General features: G+C 41.3%; 1 protein-coding gene across 1 annotated transcript in view; it reads left to right on the forward strand.

Annotated features, from left to right (window-relative positions):
- Positions 1-19589, forward strand: part of LOC311051243 (NACHT, LRR and PYD domains-containing protein 3-like) — a 380092-nt gene that overhangs the window by 27366 nt on the left and 333137 nt on the right. The gene's annotated exons all lie outside the window — the stretch shown is intronic.

The following is a 19589-nucleotide window of genomic DNA, read 5'->3' on the forward strand; positions in this document are numbered from 1 at the left end:
AGGTCCGACGACGGGTCTAACGTGTGACGTCACATGCTTCGCAGTACCATAGCAGGCACGTAGATTTCAGGTCATGCGTGGCCGTACGCAGCTTGCGCAAGCGTCTCCTACACAGCTGGGACTCGGCCAAACCTACGCTCTACCCTCATTAGTAGCAGGTGGTTGTGCCCCTGCGTGCCATCTAAACTGGCTGCGATTGTGGTAAAAGTACATTCGTGAGACAGAATGCGCGCAGCATACTCCCCGCCCACAGTAGGAGGGGAGTACTGTCCTACGAAGCATTTTGTAACGAGCGCCCTGGGCCGCGTGTAACACCCATCGTTCAATGAAATCTATGAAAAGACCGACACACACACACACACACACACACACACACACACACACACACACACACACACACACACACACACACACACACGTGTGTATGTGTATGTATGTGTGTATATATATATATATATATATATATATATATATATATATATATATATATATATATATATATATTACGGCCGGGCCGGGCCGGTGCGTAAAAGGGCGAGCGGCTGCAGTGCTTCGTCCTCTATGCATGAACCCGAAGTTTACAAATCGTACTCTCACGGATGATCCGATCATCTAATAAAAATATTAAGCACATGCCAAGTTAACTAAAGGTATATAAATGATGCTGAGCTAAATATGTTTCCTTGATTTCGAAGTTTTATAGTTAAACGTTATGATGAAAGTGCAGTTCCTCTCACAAAGTGACAGCTGTTGCGCTCGGCGAGCGCAACAGCGCATCTACAAGCTTGTGACACGTTGTGAGCTTGTAGATCTGCTATTTTCAAAAGATGTTTTAACCATTCATAAACATGGCGAGCTGTTGCGCTCGCCGAGCGCAACAGCTGTCACTTTGTGAGAGGAACTGCACTTTCATCATAACGTTTAACTATAAAACTTCGAAATTAAGGAAACATATTTAGCTCAGCATCATTTATATACCTTTAGTTAACTTGGCATGTGCTTAATATTTTTATTAGATGATCGGATTATCCGTGAGAGTACGATTTGTAAACTTCGGGTTCATGCATAGAGGACGAAGCACTGCAGCCGCTCGCCCTACCCAAAATAACAGATCTGCAAGCTATCAACACGGCATGTCGCAGTGTGTTTGTTGTATATATGTCTGTTTTTTGGGGGAGGCGTCGCCCGTTACGCGTTAAGCTGTCAATCATGCAGGGGGACGCCCCCTCTATCCTCTGAATTTTTTGGAACGGCGAACAATGGCCGCAGTGTTTATTTAAGATCATTGAAATGTCACCTTAAAAAAATGCATTTTAATACATTACAGAATGTACCTATAAAAATGTAAGTGTCCAATTCATATAAAGGTAAGTTAGATAAAGGTGCGACTTTATCTTAGTATTTTTGCAAAATCCTGTATATATAGATATATGTATGCAAAGGGTGTTTAAACTATAGTAGGATAGCACTACGTAGTTGACGTAGGCTTTACGTAGGCTACGTCCAGGATCTCTTCACGCACATGCTGTCTCACGAATGTAGTTTTAGCACAGACGAAACGGAACCTACGAAGATGGTGTCTACTGAAGCCAATTTAGATGAGACGTTGGGCACACACAGCTGCTACTAACGAAGATAGTGCGCAGCGGGGTTGCTACTGCGCAGATGCGTGGAGGCACCTACGCAGCTTCTAGGCTACGCAGGAGCTCAAATTCGTTTGGGAAACGCGGCCAATGTCTTGATCTGTGAGCCCACCTGACATTTACAGAGAATACAGGATAGGTGGGCACTAGGGACATCTGGGCACCTTGATGTAAAATTGTCTGTTTTGTCCAAAATGTTAAAAAATGTAATATTTGAAAAATGTTCTTAAGTAATGTAAAGTAGGCTATACATGATGTGAACATGCACGGTACATCATTATCAGACTTGATTTTATCCTTCAACTTCTTGTTTATGTCCAAAAATGACTGGATATACAGGTTTTGTAGCAATTGTAGAAATATTAGAACTTAATTGTCAAATGTTTAAGCATGTTCTAATCATGTATACTTCATAGCCAATGAAACAAATTGCCAATTTAACACAGAGCCTCCCCCTCCCTATGACAAAATCTTGCCCCCTTCCTGACAGAGGCTAAAATCGCCTATGCTCTGTACCTTTGTTCTGTTCTGTCTGTCTGTCTGTGACACACACACACACACACACACACACACACACACACACACACACACACACACACACACACACACACACACACACACACACACACACACACACACACACACCTGGTAGACTCTGTGGTCAGATCAGTTCATAGTGATGTTGAGTTCTAATATGTTATAACTATAATAATGTGTGTTTAGTTTTAGTTTTCTCCATGAATATACAAATAATCCTTTTCTATTCTCCATTATCTTGTATTCATTTGTTTCAGGTTGGAGGCCAACAACCTCACAGAGGAATGCAGAGAGGAGTTATCAGTTCTCAGCTCTCTCAACACATCCTGTAAGATATACTTCAGACTACTATAAAACTGTCCAACACATCAGTGTGAGAACTGTGTAGCTGTGATGTGAGCTGATGTGGGAGGAGAGTCACAGTAGCACGTGTGTCATTAGTAAGTCAGCAGCACACACAGGGTTAAATGTGGTGTCAACGAGGACCATGATTTGCTTGACCTGCAGCCCACCTGCTGGGACCACCAGGTCAAGCGGTGTACAGGCACACACACACAGGCATGTTTTGTGCCGTTTTCCTTACTTCAGTTGGTGGAGACGCACCCAGATAGACCAATGGTTCTCAAACTGTGGGTCGAGACCCCCAGTTGAGGGGTCCTCAAATGATTTTTTTTTCCTTTAGGAGTTGGGGGTGGGGGGGTAAACAAATCAACATGCAGTAAACTGTATGTATCTGCACACTGTACTGTGTATCTGCACACTAATTACTTTTAAATAAAAAAATGGTCAAACGTTGGCCAAATTGTCAAATATTACCTAAGAAAGAGGTAAATAACTCCTACAATTCCAAGTGCTTGTCATGGTGGGGGGTCTACACACCCTGATGAAGACCACTGTTCAAAACCTTCATCATTAAAACCACTGTCAGTGTTTGTACAGCAGTCTACACACCCTGATGAAGACAACTTGTCAAAATGTTGATCAATAAAAGTATATAAATGGAGTTACATTGAGCGTGTGCTATTCTTCTCTGTTTCAACTCATCACTGTACCTACAGTTTATACATGTTATTTAATACATGACAAGTGTTTTTACAAATACAGCTCCAAACAAATATGGATGAATATTGATAATAATACCATCAACAATGAAGGTGCTTGTAATAAGCATTAATTAACATTTACCATTAACCAATCTTTGTTTTATGGTTGTTTGCACAGTTTGTTGAGTGTTGTTCTATGTCTCAAAGTAGACCACAATGGCAACAAGACTCAGCTTTTTTCCACATTGGGAGATTTTTTTTAAACAATTATTATATTCTATTAACAGTTGATAAGGCACTTGTAAAGTCCTTAAAATATGCTTACTAGCCTTATTAAATGTGAATAAGGCTATATAAGTCATAACAATAGAATTGCAAACACACTTATTGATATGTTATAAGATGTGTAAATACACTTATAATAAAATTGGGTTCTAGCAGTAAACCCCATAATATTAGACGTGGCTGAAGTTAAAACAGTTCATGCTTGTTTCTTTGTCAGCTGTAGGTGAGTTGTCTGCTGAACCTCTGCCTTTCTCCCACATCACATAGTGACACAAATAAAGCATCTAAATGAGCTGGAGTGAATGAATAAGCATTGGTTTATGAATCGTGATAACAGAATACTACATCATCTACAGAACTTGTAGACATTGTTGAAAATGTTCTCATCTAAGCTTTAGTAAGAAGAGAAGCATAGGAGAAACACATTTCTTCCTTTCATACACACTCATAAAGGGGAGAGCGTGAACTCAGTCCCCCACTAGCAGAAATGATGCAGTGGAGATTCCTCTGTTTGAAGGATTCACAGTGGTGAGTGTGGTCTGAGTGCAATGGGACTATGCCTTGTTCAGGGTGAACGTCCATGGTGATCAACATTCACCCCGGACATTTTACTCATTATGGATATCAACTGACGGCCAAAAAGTACTCATTTTCTCCAAACACAGACATTATCAAATGCAGTGGTGGAAAGTAACTACATTACATTACATTACAGTCATTTAGCAGACGCTTTTATCCAAAGCGACTTACAATAAGTGCATTCAACATAGGTAGGGAACGAAACTACTAATCACCAGAAGTCTTAAGTGCATTTCCTGCAAAAACAAGCAACCAAGAGTATACCTAGTGCTAAGGTAAAAGTGCTATATATCAGCTACCTACTTTCTTAAACAGATGAGACAAAATAGCAAAATCAAAAGAGCACGAGCTAATACAAAAAGTGTATCGACTAAACAAGGTCCAATAAAACAGTACAACAATAAAACAAGAGTTCGTACAACTAGTTAACAACAAGTAAGCCAGACAAAGAGGAAGGGTAGTGGCACTAGGCACATTTACTCAAGTACTGTACTTAAGTACAATTTTTTGGAATTTCTACTTTACTGGAGTATTTAATAATGTCAGTACTTTTACTTCTACTCCACTACATCTCAGATGAAAATATTGTACATTTACTCCACTATAATTATTTGAAAACTTTAGTTACTAGTTACTTGTAGATTTTTATTTCAAAACATACAGTACCCACTTCAGCCCTGTATACATGTTGGCCATTTGAAAATAGCAGATCTACAAGCTCACAATGCGTTGCGATGCGACGCATTGTGAGCTTGTAGATCTGCTATTTTCAAAAGTTTTTTTAGACATTTGAAAACTTGTGAAATGGAACATTCTGCACATTGAGTACTTTCTACTTTTGGCACTTTAAGTCCATTTTGATACAAATACTTTTGTACTTTTACTCAAGTCAATTTTTTATTCCTGACTTTTACTCGTAACAAAGTTACATTGCGGTATTGATATTTTTACTTAAGTAATACATGTGAATACTTTTTCCACCACGGATCAAATCAATATCATAAACGACTCATACCTGTCACATACCTGACAACATTGCCGGGCTTATCTGTTTATTTTTGGAACACAGTTCTTATATGACTCAATCTAACATTTGCCTATGAGGTTTCCAATACAAAAAAAGAACTGTGTGTCCCAGAGGTAGTGTGAGTGAAGTCAGGACTTCAGTACTCTATTGAATCATCAAACAGTCCAGATCATAATGATTGAAGACACCAAAAGAGCATGGAAGTAAGTTCTTTACTAAAAAAAAACATACAAAAGGTATTTTAAATGATCTTTATTGAAGTTGGGCATTGTATCTACATAATCACACACACAGAGAAAAGGGGTGCAATACGTTAGTCCGACAGCGCATTCCTCCGACAGCGCAGTGCTCCGACATTAAACAGTAAACCCGAACCAAACCCGCACCCTAACCCTAACCGCACGCGGATGCCACATAGTCGGAGAAAAGGTCTGTCGGATTAACGCATGCCTCCCAGAGAAAAGCTGCATGAGAAAACATCAACAGACTACGTTATAGCTTCTGGGACTCGTGGAAACACACGCGTTACAAAACAATGCAATAAAATAGCTTTTTGATAGAAAATACACCGCTCCTTTCTCATTTACATTTGTTTTGAATAATGATATCAATTCTCTTCTGGACTGCCTAAAGTATGGGCGTGTACACAGTAAAATCCTGATGCTAACGTGTACAAATTGACCCCTAAAGGGTCCATTTTAATGGTCACTCCTGGTTTTGCTGTGTAACTGGCAGTATCTAACTAAAAAAAAACTATGACAATAGCAAAATACAGGCTATATAATGACCACCTGGCTATAATTTATATGCTGTCATACAACAGTTTAATAAATCAGACTTAGGTGCTGCAAGTGGTATTTTGTTTGGTTAAAACTGTTTCTTTGTTAAAAAGTTAAGGCTTTATATTCTGATAGTAATCATTGAGTGTTTGTTCAGTAACAGGGGTCTCCTTGCCTCTCCAGCTCTTTAATATACATTAAAAAAATGTTCAGGTGGGTTACACATTTCATCCAATCAGGAGAGAGTACCCATTTATCAGCTTTTGTCTGCTCATTTTGTTGAGTCATCACTTCCTATTTCACTTGTTTATCCTGTATCCTGGATCAGTCCTCTATCCTGATTGGATGAAATTGTTATAATGACCTGAACATATATTGTGTTCATTAAAGTTAAAAACTGCAGAGACATGGAGACTCCTGTTACTGAACAAACACTCTATAGCAATGATTACTATCACAATCTAGAGCAACTGTTTGTAACTCTTACTTTAAAAAACATCACTCCCAACTTTAATAAGTGCATTGTGGTGGATGAACTTGGCTGAGCACCGAAGGGAAGAAGAGAACATCTTAGAAATGAATATTGTCACTTCTGGGCAGAAACCTTGTATCTCCATGTTTCATCTGGTTTATGTTTTGTTTTGTTTCATGAATTAATGCTACTTAGTCGTATGACAGTGTCACTAAATAGTAGTTTTTGAAATATTTTAAAGGTGAAAGTGATTTAGTGAGCCTGTGGATTTTATAAATACTAGACCATACCCGGTCGACGCATCCGTGGGGGGATATGCGCACATGATCTGGCAACCCGGGAGGCAGTTCGTCCCATAGCTGGGCAGCCCCGTAACCATGGCGACATTCTTTGACACATAAACGCTAATAAGAAGCTGAGATTTGATGAAATTGAAAAACGGGCTTCACAGTTAAGTTCAGATGGTAATGGTCAATGGCTGTGTGCAAAATCAGAGCAATTGGTCCAGCCAGTGGGGAGAACCGGGTAGCTTCACCTCCACTACAAACGCACAGAGGTTACTAGAATTATAGTAGGATAAACCAATGAAAAGTATTAAAAAGAGCTTGTGACTAAATATGAACATACATCGGATCCATTATAACACAGGTTCTATTTTTTCCATTTCCTGAAAAGTAACAGTTTTGTACATACAAGGTTTCCACCTGACAGCGACGCTATTCTAACAAACACATACAAACCTAGTACAGGAAGTCGCTTTATGTCCCCTCAAACTGGACTTAAAAGTGCAACACACGACTTTCAGTAGAATAATTAACATATCGTCTCTGTCGGGCAGAAACTACAATTCGGACAATCTACTATTTCAGCTGTTTGTTTTCCCCTCCATTTCCTGAAAAGTAACAGTTTTGGACATACAAGGTTTGCACCAGACAGCGGCGATAAGGAACTAAACAGACTCCTTTCAGAAATAGAACATTAGTTTATCAAACTCCACATCTCTTCATCTGTATCACAGAGGTCACTTTCTCAAAGCACCATAATAAATAGACTCACTCAGTAATCAGTAGTGTAGATGTGGATGTGTGGAGCATGGTGTGGTGCGAGGTGTGCGGATGGCAAGTAAGAGCATAATCAGAATAATAAGGGCATGGAGAAAGAGGGTTTGGAGCTGGTGGAGACAGCTCTGCTTCTCTCAGCTTCTACTAGAAGCTGGCCAGGGCGGGGGTTTTATAGCCTCCTGGAGGCACCGGGCCCAGGTGCTTTCCAATGAGCAATCAGCCCCACCCTGCTCCCCTATAGGGCAAGAGTTAATGCAAGGCATTCACACCCACAATCACCCAGACTATAACATGGGGCAACTTTGTTTCCTCTGGTGATCCAGCCATGGACATACCCACGGACTAGCCTGGGATCAATACCTTTTTGGGTTTGTGATCCGGTCGGGAGCGGAAGTAACCCTACGTCACCGGGCGCGTCATCAGCGCGTCATCAGGTGGCTGGAAACGCAAATCCGGAAAGACTTCACCCCAAAATAGTTCCGTCCGCGGGCCTACATAATAGAATCCTTGATGCGGCGTAGTTTATTTTATAAATATAAATGTGAGTGTACTTCCGGAGACTATTTAGCGTCTGTCAACCTTTATTATCCCACAGGGGAATTCTATTCCATTTAAATAGGGATTGGGGAACCAAAACAAAGCGGCTCCGCAAAACCGGATGGGCAAAATCCGGAAAGAGAATTATTATTATTATTATTTTTCAGTAGGCGTGGCCTAGACCGGGTCACACAGGTCTTTAATAACGAATACCAGGCTTTCCTCCGAGGTGGAAAGACTGGTGACACGAGGTTACCCACGGCCTGTTTGACGTATCCATGAGTTTGTGAATGTAACCTTTACTGCGCCTAAAATATTTGTGTCCCTGTATGCTTTCCCTGTGTGTGGACATGAATAAATTGTTAAACTGTGTGTGTGTGTGTGTGTGTGTGTGTGTGTGTGTGTGTGTGTGTGTGTGTGTGTGTGTGTGTGTGTGTGTGTGGTCATTCTGGTCATAATAAAACACAAAAGCTTTAATTACAAAATGGTCTCATTAGTTCCAGCAAGAAGCCACAGTATGACTCAGTGTGCTACAGTGACATAATGACCAATCGGTGGACGGGGACATTTATACATGTATGTGGTCATTCTCATTCATTGTTCTCCTTAGTGGGTCATTTGATCTGACATTGCACATGGGTTGATCAGTGGCATTATGCTGATTTTGACAAAATGCTGATTTTTCACAGTTCCCAAATTTTGTTTGTATATGGGCTAGTTTTATATCATTTGTATTAATTTTACCCTGTTCCTCATGAATATATATTGAGTTTGCATTGTTATAGTTTTTTTGTATTAAATAAAAGACTTGTTAACACAACATTATTCCATTAATGTATATGTGTTTACAACAGCCTTAATAAAGCCAAAGATTGGTTGAGATGAGATTCAGAACTTGGTGAGCTGAAAGGACCACTATGTGTCTATGTTGTCATTCCGTGGCCTCGGTCGCCCTCCAGTGGACAAAGTGAACATTGCAACAGCACAACAGTAACTGCCCACTAACCCTAACCCCGACAAACTCAGTTTTCAGAAGTGAATTTTCCATTCATTTTCTCAATCTATGATGTTTCAGAAAATACTTAGATAAAGAGTTCACATTCCATACACCATTATGAATGATAAATCAATAATCAATAATAAAAAACTCTATAAAAGGCAGTGACAAGCAGAACAGTTTTTGGGCTGTGATTGAATATAACCCACAGTTGCAGCAGACTTGCAGTTTGTTCCAGATATGTGGGGCAAAAAAAGTAAAAGCTACTTCTCCATTTTACTAGATTCTAGATTGTTACAACATTAAAGCTGAAAATGAAATCCTCTAAGGAGGAAAAGGGTGGGATTTTACTACCTCGCTAAACTAAACTAAACTCGCCGTGAAGATCTGAACAGCAACAGGTAAATATAAGTATAAAATTGCATTATATATGTGTGTATACATGTATATTGCACTCAAACATTATAGCACTTGGTATTGCACTTAATATTGTACGTTGATGTATTTGCCCATCATGATTTCACCCAAACCTAACATTTGCTCGTCTCCACAGGTGGAACTTCAATCCAGGTGAATAAGGAACAACAAACGTAATTTAGCAAATAAACCATATATAAATACAATATAAGGGTACTGTCACGATAGGACTCAGGGACAGGTAAGGACCCATTATGCAGGAACACACAGGAAACTAAGAGTTGAGGTAGAATCACACTTTACTTAAATACAGTAACCAGGAACAGAAGAACACCTTCACAGAGGGTTAGAAACTGTAACTCAAATAACCACACTGGAACAAACTCCCAGGAAGGATCGACGACGATCAAGCAACTCAATCACAAAATCAAACCCATTAAATACCCACAGTCGTTCTGACAGGCGGATTGTCAGACCAGAACCGCTGATCCGACGATATGCCCATATATAGGCATATATGGAGATCCAGTTGTCCAGACTCGCCGATCTGACCGATATGCAAATATATGGGGATAGCCATGGGCTTATGTTCATGACATCAGGGAACTCCAAATATGAGCATAAAAGGGACACAGGAAGACAAACACACACATACAGAGATCTCCATATATGGCCATAAAAGGGACACAGACAGCCGGGTACAAAGAAATCTATACAATCTTAAGGCCCCGTATTTGGAGTCATAAAGATGACATCAGACCCCAGGGAAGCAGCAGTGTCATTTTTAGATGTATTTGGCTATTCAAAAAATGCAGATCTACAAGCTACAAGCTCATAGCGTGGCACCGATTGCCGCGCTATGAGCTTGTAGATCTGGATTTTTTTTTTGCAAATCTTTGAATATATATATTTTTAAAGCAAACATTTCTACAATTGTCTTCTAAATCCTAACAAAAATTCTAAGAAAAAACGTGTTGTTGCTATAATATCAGTGGTTTTCCGCAAAATGAGGGACCCCGCAGACCCCCATCTCCCCCCAGAAGCAAAGATTTGAGTACAAAAATATATTTAAAAAAAAATGTAAGATTGGCAAACATTTTCAAGATTTTTCAAAAATAGCAGATCTACAAGCTCATAGCGCGGCACTCGGTGCCGCGCTATGAGCTTGTAGATCTGCTATTTTTGAATAGCCCAAAGAAATCTTAAACTGACACAGATGCGTTCCCGGTCTTAAAGGGTTAAATGATCGATAGAAGCCTGTTGCTCGTCGGCTTGACGGTGAGGAGTGGGTACAATGGGGGAGCAGATGTCCGCGGGGCTGGCTTGGCCTGTGAAGGGCTGCCATGACTACACTGACCTGGGATCAGATTACAGCAACGCAGCAAAGTTGTTGAGCTGCTTTCAGTTCAGTGACTTGGAGAGAGGAGAGCACATATAGCGCATATACCTCCCATGGGATTAAAGTGCGCGTGTGCGTTCATGGATTTTCCATTTAATGTTGTGTCTTATTGTAGGCTGCTACATAAGGCTGCTATTTCATTATGTATAAAATAACCTAATACACCTAATACAGTCGCCTCACAGCTAGAAGGTCCTGGGTTTGATTCCTGCAGGGGACGCTGTGGGCGCTGGGGTGTGTTCTCTCCTCCGCGTCATCAGTGCCCATACCCTAGGTGGGGTTGGCGAAAGGTTCTCTCTGTGTGGAGTTTGCATGTTCTCCCCGTGTTCCCTAGGGTAGGTACCCTGCACAAAAACATGCAGTAATCCTGGTCACTATACTGCCTCCCCCTGGCCAGCCGGGGCGCCTGATGGAGGGGAAAGGAACTGGTTGGAATACCGCGTTCCTTCCACGCGCTACGTCCAACCAGGGAAACTCTCCCCTGTCAGGTGATAAGAACGTTAGTTGGCTCTCATGAATTGAAGGAGGCATGAGCTGGGCCCTGGCCTCCCTAGGTTGGCAGAGGGAAGGTAGTGCCCAGGATTACATAGATACTTTGGCGCTGGGTGTAAAAAATGGGGTTACAAAATCATGGGATAAAAATTAAAAAAGAGTAAAATAACCTAATAGGTCAGCGAGATGTACAGTATCTATCTCGAAACAAATCGGATCTCAGAACAAACCTCACAGGTACGGGTCGTCTGGGTCCGTTTTTTAAAGAAGATAAAAAAAAGTCGGGTCCGTCATTTTTGACCTGTGAAGAGCCCTAGTCGTGTATAGGCTATGCATTATATTCATTGTTTATTCTGACCTTCTTCTGCCATCCTTATTAAATAGGTGCTTTGTTTATTGAAATACAATTCTTAATGGAGTTCTAACTTTTTGAAAAGAAAGTCAGAAAATTTACATTTACAATCTGGTCTTCATCCATAGCTACAATTGTCACCTAGAACACATTAAAGTGCTTTTAGTTAGTTATTTAAATTCTGAGTCCATTTGGTTACATTTTCTTTTCTTCGGAGCTACGCCAAAACTGACATTGGCTGACAGTGGCTAGCCTCGCGTAGCCAGACTATATCACTGCGTGGATATGAGTCTGGTGCTTCCATGAGGACGTTTTTTTTCCCAAGGGGCGGGATCAAAACAATGGCCCTCGACGCAAATGGTTAGACCTACAACCAACTACCAATTACAGTCTCCCATATTAGAATACTGGGCCCTGATTGGTCACCCACGTCTTCTGGAGCAGGAAATGGATTCTCTATGGAGCCAGACGAATCTGCACTCGCAGTCCCAGGCTAGACAGTGGCTGTCATGACGTCACCGTCTGGCCACGCCCACCACTAATGTCCCCCGACTTTTTCCCCAATGGCGGCGCCTCTGCTTGCGTTTACAATGTGCATTACGTTCACCCATACGCACACGCACGCACGCACGCACGCACGCACGCACGCACGCACGCACGCACGCACGCACGCACGCACGCACGCACGCACACACACACACACACACACACACACACACACACACACACACACACACACACACACACACACACACACACACACACACACACACACACACACACACACACACACACACACACACACAAATGAACTCATCATCTCATGTTAAAACAGTTTATCCTGTGCAAGTGTGCCCCCTGCTGTTGCTATTAATAAACGTTATGACTTTTCAATAACAAGTTTGCAAGTGTTTCACAGACATACTGTAGAAACAAAGAACAAGCTAAGTGCAACATATTATGCAGTGCAGTCAAGAAATACGAACATGGAAAAGACAATGAAAAAAGTATGGAAATGACCAAAACGCCATTTTATCAAAGAGTTTTGCGAGACATTTAAAAGAGGACAGTGAGGTAGCTTTTCTGATTTCCAAAGTATGTTTATTCCACAAAATGTGGAGTCCTCATGGCTTACGGCAAATGCATATTGCCTTCTATTAAAAGCCTGTCCTAGGGACAGATTAAACAGCTTGTCTGCTGATCTAAGATTACAGCAAGGTATCTACAGTATGTATTATGTACAATATTCCCCTGGATTCAGCAGTAGACTCCTTGATTTCAACCACATCTCCTTCTGAACTCTGTCACTTCTCCTTGATTTGGTATCAAACTCCCAAAATTCACCAGAACACAGGAAATGACATCTACTCTGTTAAAAGGTTTCTGACCTGGGGGGTGTGGTAAGTGCATGTAATCTAATGAATGGTTATTTTTAAAGATGGATCTTATATTGCTTCTGTCGTCAAATCAACTTCTGTAGGCTTACTTTTGGCGTTTTAATGGATGAAATTGTACCCATCATTTTCCAATGCTAGTGAAGCAATGTATCAAACGTCCCCCCCCCCCCCCCCCCCCCTTCGACCCCACAGTCGGATGTTAGCAGGCCTGTGTATGTATGTATGCTTCTGAATATTATGCCTTGTTATCCAACTTTGTTTTGTTCTCTAATCTCATGATTATTCTTGAAACTGCAAAGCTGTGAAAATAAACTTGAAGTTGTATCATGCAGACTAAGTGTGTGTTTTTTGTGAATGATGATATGATATGAACTTGACATTAAGCAATAACACATGCTACATTGTGCTATTGGACTGAATATCAGAATAGTTATAATTCACTTGTAGGCACACTGCCTGCTGTCTGCCTGCTGTGTGCCTACCAGGCTAACTTCACAGCTAAATTGCCATGGTAACTAAGGCAGGATTGCTTCAGTTTTCTTTCGTGAAACAGGATCATGGATAAACATATCCAGGTTTACTGGCTAAGTTACTCTGCCGAGCTAACTCAGCTTTCGTGAAACCGATTCATGGCTGATCCAGCCAATTAAACCCGGTTTATCCCTAATCCAGGTTTCGTGAAACGGGCCCCAGGACCTGGGTAACACATTGTGTTTTCTACCTGTATGGAAGATATTTACACATTTTGAAAACTTGCGAAATGGGACATTCTGCATAATGAGTACTTTTACTTTTGGAACTATTAAGTATATTTTGATGCCAATACTTTTGTATTGGCATCAGTACATTTTGTATACCTAATTTTGAATACCAGACTTTTACTTGTAACAGGGTAGGCTATTTCTACATTGTGCCACTGCTGTAGACTGTCACTGGGCAGCCCACACACACACTGATACAGCTGACTGCTTCCTGTAAAATGCTTTAAACTTGTTTATTGAACACTGTGTGAAAAAGTTTGATAGTTGGTCCCACCGGTCTCTCCTACACTGCGAGTGGCACTCCTATTGATTAGGAGGGTGCCAAGTGCTGTGGAGGAGAGGGGTGTTTGTCTGTGCTTTATCAATTAAATCTAAATTATCATTGTCATTCTTGCTTGTTGAAAAGAACACCCACAGATTCCTTGTTGCCCACCACTTTAGATTATAGATTTGGTAAATTGTGTTTGTTCCTACTTCTACGTCTTTGAAAGTTAGATCAGAGTTGTCCACAGCAGTTTAGAATTAGCAAAGCTTCGGTCAACCAATTAAAAACTTTAAAATCTGCCAATTCATGATACATTGGCCGTTTCTCAATACCCGAACTGGAGGATTTGAATTTACCATTAACCAACATCTGTATGGGGGCACTGTGGAGTAAATAAAAATAATTTCCGTCTCGCTGACATATTTTATTTTCTGCCCAAAAAGTGTATTTTACAGAGAAGGTGGGGTGCTGAGAGGCTTCCCACCGCCGAGAATAGACTTTCAACAACACAAAACAGCCTTTGCTTCGGTGAGTAGCGAAATGGTTTTGTTTATTTTCACTATAGCGTACTCTTGAGCGCTGGCAGGGCAGTGGAATTCCTTGCACACGCGCAGAGCGAGGGGTCTTCCAGGGCGTTAGAGAGAACTCACTAACGCTCTGAACCAGGGCTAGGGAGGACGGGAGTACGGTAGTTGGAACGCAGCGCTCTCGGTTCTCGGTGACGTCACCATCTCAGCTCGTCCACAGTGTGGATATGCTCAGAGCAGATCTACACCGCGCCACTTCGCTTAGTTAGCTTGTAGATCTGTTTTTTGTACAACAGAGCATAATGTACATTTTACGATGTAAGGATATTATATAAACATAAGATATATTAACAACGTATATCTAGATATATAAATGTAAAAACATAGTTTTTGTTAATATAATTTATTTACTCTTATAGACCTGAAAAAACCTTATAGAAATATGCCATTTGGAATTTATTTATTATGATACTGACCGATTGTGTAACAACTTAAATGACTTACAGACCCACCAGGGTAACAGGATAGGTGGGCACTAGGGACATCTGGGCACCTCGATGTAAAATTGGCTATTTTGTCCAAAATGTTAAAACATGAAATATTTGAAAAATGTTCTAAAGTAAAGTACATATGATTATAACATGCTTAAACATTCGACAATCAAGGTCTAATATTTCTACAATTGCTACAAAACCTGTATATCCAGTCATTTTGGGCCATAAAGGAGAAGTTGAAGGATAAAGTTTCATATTAGTTTAGCTCCAATCGGAATATTAAGTTATAATTATATACTAACACCTTTTTATTACTAGCCCCATTTGGAACCTCTCCCCCCGCTGCAAGATGATGTTCCACAGCGTCGGGTGCCGGCAGGTGACGACACCGGCTTATATTGGCCACTATGCCCGATTCTTACCTTTTTCTACACAAAAGTAAAGGTCAGCCCAGATAACTTTTTTCATGTATTTTTAATATTTTTTGGGGAAAATAAAAAAAATTAAATACAATAAAAGAAACCAGAACCAAGGATGGGTGTTTTTGATGAATCTAACATGTCAAAAATGGAGTTTGAAGTTATAATGGGTTTGTATAGGAAGGGGGCGTGTCTGATAAAATGAATATCAAATATCTATTCTAAATACTGAATCAAGCAACTTAAAAACTGTCTGGGGGGCTCACAAAAGCCTGAGTAGACGATAAAATGACTCAACGTTTTTTTTAAAGTGAAATATCCCTTTAAGTATGATAATGATGTACGTGTATGTTCACATCATGTATACTATACTTTACTTAAGACCATATTTAAAATATTTCATGTTTTAACATTTTTTACAAAAAAGCCAATTTTACATCGAGGTGCCCAGATGTCCATAGTGCCCACCTATCCTGTATCCGTTGGCATACCTCATACCTGCCGCTAATCATTAGACTCCCAACCCACTACCACTGGGAGTCTGGGTTTGACTCCCGCTTGAGATAAACTTTTTCAGTCATCCGCTGACAACTTTTTTTTATAGTTTTGGACCATGACGGAGGCACGCCGACACAGCAGACCTTGAGGCCGAGGAGTTGCGCCCGAGCGCCTCCAGGCGCGAGTGCCCGCAACGACCGGCCGATGGTCTGCTAGTCGAATCAGCGCCGTCCGAGTTATATACCGATAGGGACAGAATCGTAAATAATATTGGTGGGGACTGCGTTTGCCCCACTCACTGCGTTTGCCCCAACTGCCACTCAAAGTGACTACTGGCTAATCACAGTGCGTCTTTCCAGGGACTTAACCAGCTCTCAACTCCTGGTACACAAACGCACGACACTTACAAAGCTGGCCTGCTTTGCACTGTTGAGTGAACACTCGCCTCCGCGGCCGTTGCCAGGTTTCGCGCGAGAAACAAGCAGCAAGGTCTATGAAAACAAGGCCAAACGAAACGAACCCTACAAGCAACAAGGTCTATGAAAAGGAGGCCAAACGAAGCGCCTTCACACATATACCTTGCCTCTTGGAAAACAGCCGATCTACAAGCTCACAACGCGTCCCCACACCCACCTGCACTTTCACAACCAACGCCAAAACACACTACCACCAATATTACCCCTAAACCGCTTACAATAGGCCAACATGGTAACACCAAAGTCTGTCACACTATGGTCCTTGACATGAAAAAGTTTGAGAACCACTGCACTGCACAGTACACACTCACTTTCGATCCCTGATATACGGTCTGTTCTCAGCGCATAAGCCAAACTGCACACTTTAGATGCTCATATCCCCCTACGGGTATGGTCTAGTTGTTAATAATACAATTGGTTTCCTGATTTGTATTTTCTTCTTTATAACAGTACTTATTTATCACACTTCTTCATAAAACCCCACCAGTCCACCACTTCCTTCAGCGTAGCCTCCTCCCCACCCATCACTTCCTTTGCTGTAGCCTTGACTGCCTCAGTCAACCACCTTATATGCATTCTCCTATTCACCACAACAACAGCAGTAGGAGGAGACATCAGTTAGTAACTCTGTTATAACAGTGTGTCAGTCAGTGAGCAGCAACACAGCATGGAGCTTCTAGTCTGTGAGTACAAACAAACTGCATAATCGTTGTAATCCCTTATATTATTTTGTGTGTGTGTGTGTGTGTGTGTGTGTGTGTGTGTGTGTGTGTGTGTGTGTGTGTGTGTGTGTGTGTGTGTGTGTGTGTGTGTGCCCATTTCCATATACCTTTATGAAGATTAATTATGCTCATAAGTACAAGACGAGGAATTTTTCTCATTAATTCAAGAGGCTACTATATGTTAAGATCAGGGCGTTGGTGTTGTGTTGGGGTTAGAATTAAGCCTAATAGCAATCGGGTGGCACAGTGTTGTGCCTGCCCACCACCGCAGAGGTCGTGGGTTAAAATCCACCGCGGTACATCTGGCTTTATCGAGTGTCGACACGAACACAATTGGCCCGTGCTTGGGGGAGGGAAGCCGGGGAGGGAAAGTGATAACTGTCACTGTATTCGTATTCCTACGGGCTGGGACGGAACCTGTCAGCAGGGAGTGTTGGTGGGATTGGGTAGAAAAAGGGGGTAAGAAGCTACACAAAAAAAGAAAAAAAGGAAAAATAATTGGCCTAATTAAGATTAAGCCATGGCAGTTCATTGGATGATGTGTGGGGAATGAGTTCGATCAAAGAAGGGTCTCAAAATGATAAGGCAGGTTGTATGTATGCAAAAAAAATGTTTTACTTTCAACAATACCCATGCAGTACAGACCAAGTACAGAGCCAAAGGTCAAGTTTTGTTTGAAAATACACATTAACAGGGTGGAATCAAGTCTAAGCTATCAGACAATGAAAAAGATTAATCTACAACACTATTTTATACAATATGTAGTGGGGGGGTCCCTGATTCATCTCTCTCTCAGCTAAGGGGTCCTTGGTCTGAAAAGCGTTGAAGACCCCTGCTCTAAATGATCTGCATTTCTATAGCGCTTTTATCAACACTGCTTTACAACATGTATTACATTCCCCCATTCACACACATATTCAGACACCAATTCACAGAGGACTCAAGGCACCACTCTGCTCATCAGGAGCATTTCACGATTCCAGTGTCTTGCTTAAGGACACGTTGACACAGCCAGGAGGAGCCAGGGTTTGAACCAGCCAGGGTTTGAACTTTATGTTTCTGAAACGACCGCTCTATCTCTAGAGCTGCCACCCTGTTTTGCTGCTGTATTTTAAATGACCTTTAACGTGTTCATATACCTTATGGAAAACACTTTGAATTGCCTGTGTATGTTACGTGCTATCCTATATTAAAATGACCTAGAGGGTGGGTGGATGGTGGACTGGGGGTCAATGGCAGACGTGGCCGATCCGCATGAAACTTGGCACAAACACTGGTCAGGGTTTTGCCATCACAATGGCAATGGGTGGGTGTGACATGTTCACCGTTGCTATTAATCCGCACCAAACTTGGCACAAACACTGCCATGACAATATAATCACACCAAAAAACGAAATTGCACACATATGGGGCACTACAGCAGTGTTACAGCAGCATTTAACTTTTCAAATGGCCATAACTCGGTGACCATTGCTCTGATCAGCACAAATGGGGCTGATCAGTGCCTTATTTGAATTGTTTTGTGAAAATATGTAAATAATTTGTAAATGTTCCCATACTATAATTTATTCAGTGTAATGCACAACCTCACTGAGGCAAATCTCTCGCTCTCTCTCTAGTTATTTCCATGGTGATTGTCTCAGCAGCAGTTCCAAACAGTGGTGATGTTATGAGAGGTGAGTCTGTTTGTCTACTGAATGAATGAATGGATTGTTTTATTTAAGTGTCATGCCACCTTGTGGTGGCCCAATGACTTATGGATTATATGACACCTTTTCAAACATAAGAACAATATTCAAAAGTAAATGTTTTGATTCAAACAATCGTCACCGGTATTGCTTATCATAATCATATACAACATAAATACCAACAGAACAGAACAAAACAAAACATAAGGCACATATCCCCTACTGACTGTACAAGGCTTTGTTCCAGTACTGTATGTTCCATGTATCAGGATCTTTACTCTCCGTCTCTGCCCCACAGCTTCTCTCAGACTCAGTCCTGACAGAGCTCAGTTCTTTAAATATGAGTCTGTCTTTCTGAGCTGTGAGGACAGACAGTCTAACTCTACTGTCTGGAGAGTGAAGAGGACCAACATGAAAAACATCACCTCAGAGTGTGGAGGTGATGGTCGTAGCTGGGGGAAGATGAACAACACAGGATGTTTTGTCAGGGCCATGAACCCTACAATAGACAGTGCAGTTTACTGGTGTGAGTCTTCAAAGAGAAAGAGTAACACTGTTAATCTGACTGTGACTGGTATGTACAGCAAATCAACTACTTTGTTCAGTTTTTCTTGTATTCTATCTTTTGTTGTGTTTTTAACCATTGTCTCTCAGAGACTTTCATGTTAAAACCTCATCATGTTGGGATAGAGTTGTTCAGAGTGATGTAACCACAGTCTGGT

The sequence above is a fragment of the Gymnoscopelus microlampas genome (assembly GCF_963454915.1).
Source record: "Gymnoscopelus microlampas genome assembly, chromosome: 9".
NCBI lineage: Eukaryota > Metazoa > Chordata > Actinopteri > Myctophiformes > Myctophidae > Gymnoscopelus > Gymnoscopelus microlampas.